Raw genomic sequence first — 7,337 nt, forward strand, 5'->3', positions numbered from 1 at the left:
CCATAAATAAATGAGAATATGTGATGTTTGTTTTTTCTGTGTCTGGCTTATTTCACTTAATATAATGATTTCTAGTTCTATTCATGTTTTTGCAAATGACAGAATCTTATTCTTTTTCATGGCTGAATAGTAGCACACTGTATATGTGTACCACATTTTCTTTATCCATTCATCTTTTCATGGTCATGTAGGGTGCTTCCAAATCATAGTTATTGTGAGCAGTGATGCAACAAACATAAGAGTGCAGGTATCTTTTTGATATACTGATTTTCACTCTTTGGGGTATATGCCCATCAGTGAAATTGCTGGATCTTATGGTAGCTCTAATTTTAGTTTTTTGAGGAATCTCCAAACTGTTCTCTACGGTGGTTGTACTAACTTATATTCCCACCTACAGTGTACAAGGATTCCCTTTCTCCATATCCTTGTCAGCATTTGTTATTGTCTATCTTTGGATATGAGCCATTTTAACTAGGGTGAGATGATATTTCATTATAGTTTTGATTTGCATTTCTCTGATTATCAGAGATCTCAAGCACTTTTCATATGACTGTCATTTAATTATATGTCTTCTTTTGAGAAATATCTGTTCAAATTTATGCCCAGTTTTTAATTGGATTATTAATTTTTCATTTAAAGTTGTTTGAGTTCCTTATGTATTCTGATTATGAATCATTTGTCAGAGGGGTAGTTTGCAAATATTTTCTCCCATTTCATGGGTTGTCTCTTCACTTTGTCAATTGTTTCCTTTGCTGTTCAGAAGCTTTTTAACTTGATGTAATCCCATTTATCTGTTTTTGCTTTGATTTTCTGTGCTTGTGGGGTATTGCTCAAAAAATTTGTGCCCAGGGAAATGTCCTAGAGAATTTCCTCAATGTTTTCCTGTAGCCATTTCATAGTTTGAGGTCTTAGATTTAAGTCTTTAATCTATTTTAATTTGATTTTTGTATATGGTGAGAGATAGGGGTCTAGTTTCATTCTTCTGCATGTGGATACTTAATTTTCCCAGCACCATTTATTGAAGAGACCATATTTTCCTCAGTGTATTTTCTTTGCACCTTCATCAAAAATGAGTTCAATGTAAGTGTGTGGATTTGTTTCTGGGTTCTCTGTTCTGTTCTGTTGGTCTCATCACTTCTTGGCCTTTCAGCTAAGATCAAGCGTAGTATCTGTTCTATTGATCTATGTGTCTGTTTTTGGGCTAGTACCACACTGTTTTGTTTACTATAACTCTGCAGTATAATTTTAAGTCAGATAATGTAATTCCTATAGTTTAGTTCTTTTTCTTCAGGATACCTATGGATATTCTTTGTCTTTTGTGGTTCCATACAAATTTTAGGAGTGTTTATTATATTTCTGTGAAGAATGTCATTGATATTTTGATAGGGCTTGCATTGAATCTGTAGATTGCTCTGGGTAGAACAGACATTTTAACAATATTGATTGTTCCAATCTGTGAACATAGAATATCTTCTTTTTGTGTGTGTCTTCTTCAGTGTTTTTCATAAGTGTTTTATCATGTTTATTATAGAAATCTTTCACTTCTTTGGGTAAGTTAATTCCTAGGTATTTAATTTTATATGTAACTATTGCAAACAGGATTATTTTTAAATGTCTTTCTCAAATTGCTAACTGTTGGAATGCAGAAATGCTACTGATTTTTATACGTTCATTTTGTATCCTGCACTTTGACTCAATTTGTTTAGTAGTTATAATAGCTTTCTTGTAGAATCTTTAGGTTTTTCCAAATAGGAGGCTATATTATCTGAAAACAAGAATAATTTGATTTTTTCCTTTCCACTTTGAATGCCCTTTATTTTTTTCTCTCGTCTGGTTGTTCTAGCTAGGATTTCCAGTACTATATTGAGTAACAGTGTGGAAAGCCAGCATTCTTGTCATGTTCCAGATCTCAGGGGAAAGGCTATAAGTTTTTCCTTGTTCAGAGTGATACCAGCTGTGGGTCTGTCTTATATAGCTTTTATTGAGGCATATTCTTTCTATACTCAGTTTTTAAGGGTTTTTATTGTGAAGGGATGTTGAATTTATTTATTTACTCTACTAATTTTGGATTTGGTTTGCTGTTTTCTAAGGTTTTAAGAAGCATCTGGCTGGGCTTGGTGGTTCATGCCTGTAATCCCAGCACTTTGGGAGGCAGAGGCAGGAGGATAACCTAAGGTCGAGAGTTCGACACCAGCCTAACCAACATGAAAAAACACCATCGCTACTAAAAATACAAAATTAGCTGGGCATGGTGGCACATGCCTGTAATTCCAGATACTCAGGAGGCTGAGGTAAGAGAATCACTTGATCCTGGGAGGCAGAGGTTGTGGTGAGCCAAGATCACAGCCATTGCACTCCAGCTCATCAAAAAGAAAGGAAAGAAGAAGGAAGGAAGGAAGGAAGGAAGGAAGGGAGGGAGGCAGGAAGGAAGAAAGAAAGGAAGGAAGGAAGGAAGGAAGGAAGGAAGGAAGGAAAGAAGGAAGGAAGGAAGGATCTTTAGATGGTTTATTTAGTTTTTTTCTTTTTTCTTTTTTTTTTTTTTTTTTGATGTAGGTACTTATAGCTAGGAAATTCTTTCTTCGTACTGGTTTTGATGTATCTCATAAGTTTTGGTATGTTGTGCTTGCATTACACTTGTTTGAAGAAATTTTCCAATTGCCTTCTTAATTTCTTCACTGACTTAATAGTGTTTTTCTAGCTCTTTAAAATGTATCATTAGGTAACATTTTCTATGTTTTTGATGTAGGCACTTATTGGTATAAACTTTCCTCTATAACTGCTTTTGCTGAATCTCATATGTTTGGGTATGTTGTATTTCCATTTTCATTTGTTTCAAGAAATATTTAAATTTCTTTTTTAATTTATTCATTGGCTTACTGGTCATTTAGGGGCATATTGTTTAATTTCCATGTGATTGTATAGTTTCTGAAATTATTATTGTTATTGATTTCTAGTTTTATTCCATTGTGGTCAGAGAGGATACCTAATATTATTTCAATTGTTTTGAGATTTTTAATATCTCTTTTAAGGCCTAACATATAGTCTGATTTTGAGAATGATCCATTATTCTCCTATTGAAGCGAAGAATATGTATTCTGTAGCCACTGGATGAAATGTTCAGTAACTATTTATTAGGTCCATTTCAACTATAGTACATATTAGTTCCAATATTTCTTTGTTAGTTTTCTGTCTGGATAATCTGTTCAATGTTGAAAATGAAGTGCTGACATCTCCAAGTATATTTGTATTGGTGTCTTATCTCTCTCTTCAGTGCTAATAATATTTGCTTTATATGTCTGGGGACTCCAGTGTTGGGTGCATACATATTTAAAATTTTTACATCTTCTTGCTAAATTGATCACTTTATCATTATATAGTGAAATTCTTTGTCTCATTATTTTTGTCTTAAAATCTGTTCTATGAGGTATATACATTACTACTGCTCATTTTTCATTTCTGTTTGCATAAAATGTCCTGTCCTTTTCGATTCCTTTCTTTTCATTCTATGTGTGTTTTTATAAGTGAAGTGTGTTTTTTGTAGGCGTCAGACAATTGAGTCCAGTTTCTTGAATCCATTCAGCCAATGTCTTCTGATTGGAAAGTTTAATCCACTTGCATTCAATGTTGTTATTAATAAGTAAGGACTTAACTCCTGCCATTTTGTTACTGATTTTCTGTGGTCATTTTGTGGTCTTCTCTTTCTTTCTTTCTTTCTTTTTCTTTCTTTCTTTCTTTCTTTCTTTCCTTCTTTCTCTTTCTTTCTTTCATCTCCTGTCTTCCTTTTTCTGAAAGTGACTTTCTCTGGTGGTATGTTTGAATTTCTTGTTTTATATTTTTGTGTATCTGTTACAGGTTTTTTTCTTTATCAGAGAATTTCATGAGGCTTGCAAATGACCTAACTCATTTTTTTAAAACTCATGATAACTTACATAATCCTGCATGCAGAACAAGGAAAGACAAAGCTAAGAAAAACTCTATAATGTAACATCATCTCCATCCCTGCTTTTAACCTTCTTGTTGTTTCTATTTATATCTTAGTAAACTATGTCTTAAAAAGTTGTTGTAGTTTTATTTTTGATAAGTTTGTCTTTTAGTCTTCCTAGTCAAGATATGAGTAGTTTACACACCGCAATTACAGTGTTATTACATCTGTATTTGTCTGTGCACTTACTGTTACCAGTGAATTTTGTATCTTCAGATAATTTCTTATTGCTCATTGGGATTTATTTTTTTTTTAGACTGAAGGACTTCCTTTAGTATTTCTCATAGGTCAAGTCTGGTATTGGTGACAACCCTCAGCTTTTGTTTGTCTGAGAAGTCTTTATTTCTCCTTCATGTTTGAAGGGTATTTTCACCAGATATGCTATTCTAGGGTTTGCTTTTTTTCCTTCAATGCTTTAAATATGTCAAGTCACTCTCTCCTGGAATGTAAGGTTGCCACTGAGAAGTCTGCTCCTAATTGTGTTGGAGCTTCATTGTATGTTATTTGTTTATTTTTTCTTGCTGCTCTGAGGATCTTTTCTTCATCCTCTACCTTTGGGAGTTTGATTACTACATGTCTACAGGTAGTCTTAACTGGGTTAAATCTGCTTTTGCTTAAATATTGACATTTTCCTCTAGGTTTGGAAAGTTCTCTGTTTTATCCCTTTTAATAAACTTTCTAACTCAATCTCTTTCTCTACCTCATCTTGAAGACCAATAACTCTTAGATTTGCCCCTTCGAGGCTATTTTCTGAATCTTGCATGATTCATTACTTTTTATTCTTCATTCTTTTATTCTTTTTCCTTTTGACTCTTAAGACTGCATATATATGTATATATATATATATATATATATATATATATATATATACACACATATATATACATATATGTATACATATATATGTATACGTATATATATATTTCTTCTTTCTTTCTTTCTTGTTGAGATGGAGTTTCACTCTTGTTGCCCAGGCTGCAGTGCAATGGCATGATCTCGGCTCACTGCAACCTCCTCCTCCCAGGTTCAAACAATTCTCCTGCCTCAGCCTCCTGAGTAGCTGGGATTACATGGATGTGCCACTATGTCTGGCTAATTTTTTGTATTTTTAATAGAGATGGTGTTTCTCTATGTTGGTCAGGCTGGTTTCCAACTCCTGACCTCAGGTGATCTGCCCATCTCAGCCTCCCAAAGTGCTGGGATTACATGCGTGAGTCATCATGGCTGGCTGGGACTGTATATTTTTAAATAGCCTGTCATGAAGCTCATTAGTTCTTTCTTCTGCTTGATCACAAGTTCTGCTGTTGAGAGACTGATGCATTCATTCTTCAGTTTGCCAATCAAATTTTTCAGCTTCAAAATTTCTGCTTGATTTTTGAAAATTATTTTAATCTCTTTGTTAAATTTATCTCTTAGGATTTTGAAGCTCTTCTCTGTGTTATCTTGGATTTTGCTGCATTTCCTGAAAACAGCTATTTTGAATTATTTGTCTGAAAGGCCGCATAGCTCTGTCACTTCAGAGATGGTCATGATGCCTTATTCAGTTTGTGCTTTGAGGTCAAGTTTCTTGGATGATATGGATGTACGTGGATGCTCATCTATGTCTGGTCATTGAAGAGTTATTTATTCTAATCTTTGCAGTCTGGGTTTGTTTTTACCCACCCATCTTGAGAAGACTTTCCAGGTATTCAAAAGGAATTGAGTGTTGTGTGGTCTAAGTTTTTGGTCACTGAAGTCTTATCTGTATTAGAGGTCACCCCAAGCCCAGTAACACTGCGGCTCTTGCACACTCATAGAAGTATAGTTTAGTGGTCTTGGGTAAGATCTGGGTGAATTCCCTGGATTATCAGTCAGAGTCTCTTGTTCGCTTTCCTCAGGTTTCTCCCAACCAAAGGAGATCTCTATTTCTTTTCTTTATTCTTCTTCTTTTTTTTGAAATAGAGTTTCACTCTTGTTGTCCAGGCTGGAGTGCAATGGTGCAATCTTGGCTCACTGCAACCTCTGCCTCCCGGGTTCAAGTGATTTTCCTACCTCAGCCTCCCAAGTAGCTGAGATTACAGGCATATGCCACCACACCCAGGTATTTTTTGTATTTTTTGTAGAGACGGGGTTTCTCCATGTTGGTCATGCTGGTTTCGAACACCTGACCTCAGGTGATCCGCCTGCCTCAGTCTCCTGAAGTTCAGGGATTACAGGTGTGGGTCACTGCACCTGGCAGAAATCTCTCTTTCTGTGCTGAGCTGCCTGGAGTTGGTGGAAAGATACACAAGCACCCCCATGGCTATCACTGCTAGCATGTATTAGGTCACATCTGAAGCCAGCATAGTATTGGTTCTCCCCCAAGGCCAATGGCAGCTATTTCCTGGCTATGGCTGATGTTAATTCAAGGCCCAAAGGTTTCTTAGTCAGCAGGTGATGAATCCTGCCAGGACTGGTCTTTCCCTTCAGTGAGACAGGTTCCTACTGGTCCAGGGTGTGTCTAGAAATGCCATCCAGGAGCTAGGGCCTGGCACTGCAGGCTTTAGGAATCTACTTGATGCTTTATTTTACTGAAACTAAGATGGTATCCAGGTTGCAAGACAAACTCCTCTTTTCTTTTTCTTCTCCTTTCTTCAAGCAGGAGAAGTCTCTCCCCTTGTGATGGCCATCACAACTGGGAATGTGCTGGGTCTTACACAGTTGCCCGTGGCCACTGCTGCCTGGGTTCTGCTGATATTTATTCAAGGCCTGAGTGCTCTTTAGTCAGCAGTTGGTGAATTCTGTCAGGGACTAGGTTCTTCCCCTCAGTACAGTGGGTTCCTGTCTGGCCAAGGGTGGGTCTAGAAATATCATCTGGGAGCTCTGACCAGGAATGGGGGCTTCAAGACTCTGCTTGGTACTTTATTTTACGGTGGCTGAGCGGGTGTCCAAGTTGCAAACAAAGTCCTTTTTACCCTTCCCTCTCCTCCCAGAGCTGTGCTGTCTGGAGCTGGGGGAGGGGTGATGCAAGTACTCCCTTGGTCAACCCAGCTAGTGTCTCACTGGCTTGCATGTGCCCCAGTCTACTGGCTCTGAATACAACACAGCACCAGGACTAGTTTAAGAATTTCAGTCCTTGTGGCTAGACTGCCACTGCATTTAATTTAGGACCTTACGGTGCTTTAGCCCTTAGTAGTGAGGCTAGCCAGAATTTAGGTTCCAACCACAGGGATGGATGATTCCCTTCTGGCTAGGACTGGTCTAAATGCCTCCTCCATGGACATAGGCCATATTCTACCCTTGGTTGCTTTGCACTGTGACAGAGCAGCACTGAGTTCCACTACAAAGTCTCACGGTAACTTTGCTTTCCCTTCCCCAAGCACACAGATTCTCTCTC

The 7,337-nt window shown here is 37.2% G+C and overlaps 1 pseudogene; it reads left to right on the forward strand.

Moving 5' to 3' along the window:
* Nucleotides 1-1,130: 1,130 nt before the first annotated feature.
* Nucleotides 1,131-1,264, forward strand: LOC120363538 (U2 spliceosomal RNA; annotated as a pseudogene).
* The last annotated feature ends 6,073 nt before the right edge of the window (nucleotides 1,265-7,337 follow it).

Source organism: Saimiri boliviensis, chromosome 4 (assembly GCF_048565385.1).
Source record: "Saimiri boliviensis isolate mSaiBol1 chromosome 4, mSaiBol1.pri, whole genome shotgun sequence".
NCBI lineage: Eukaryota > Metazoa > Chordata > Mammalia > Primates > Cebidae > Saimiri > Saimiri boliviensis.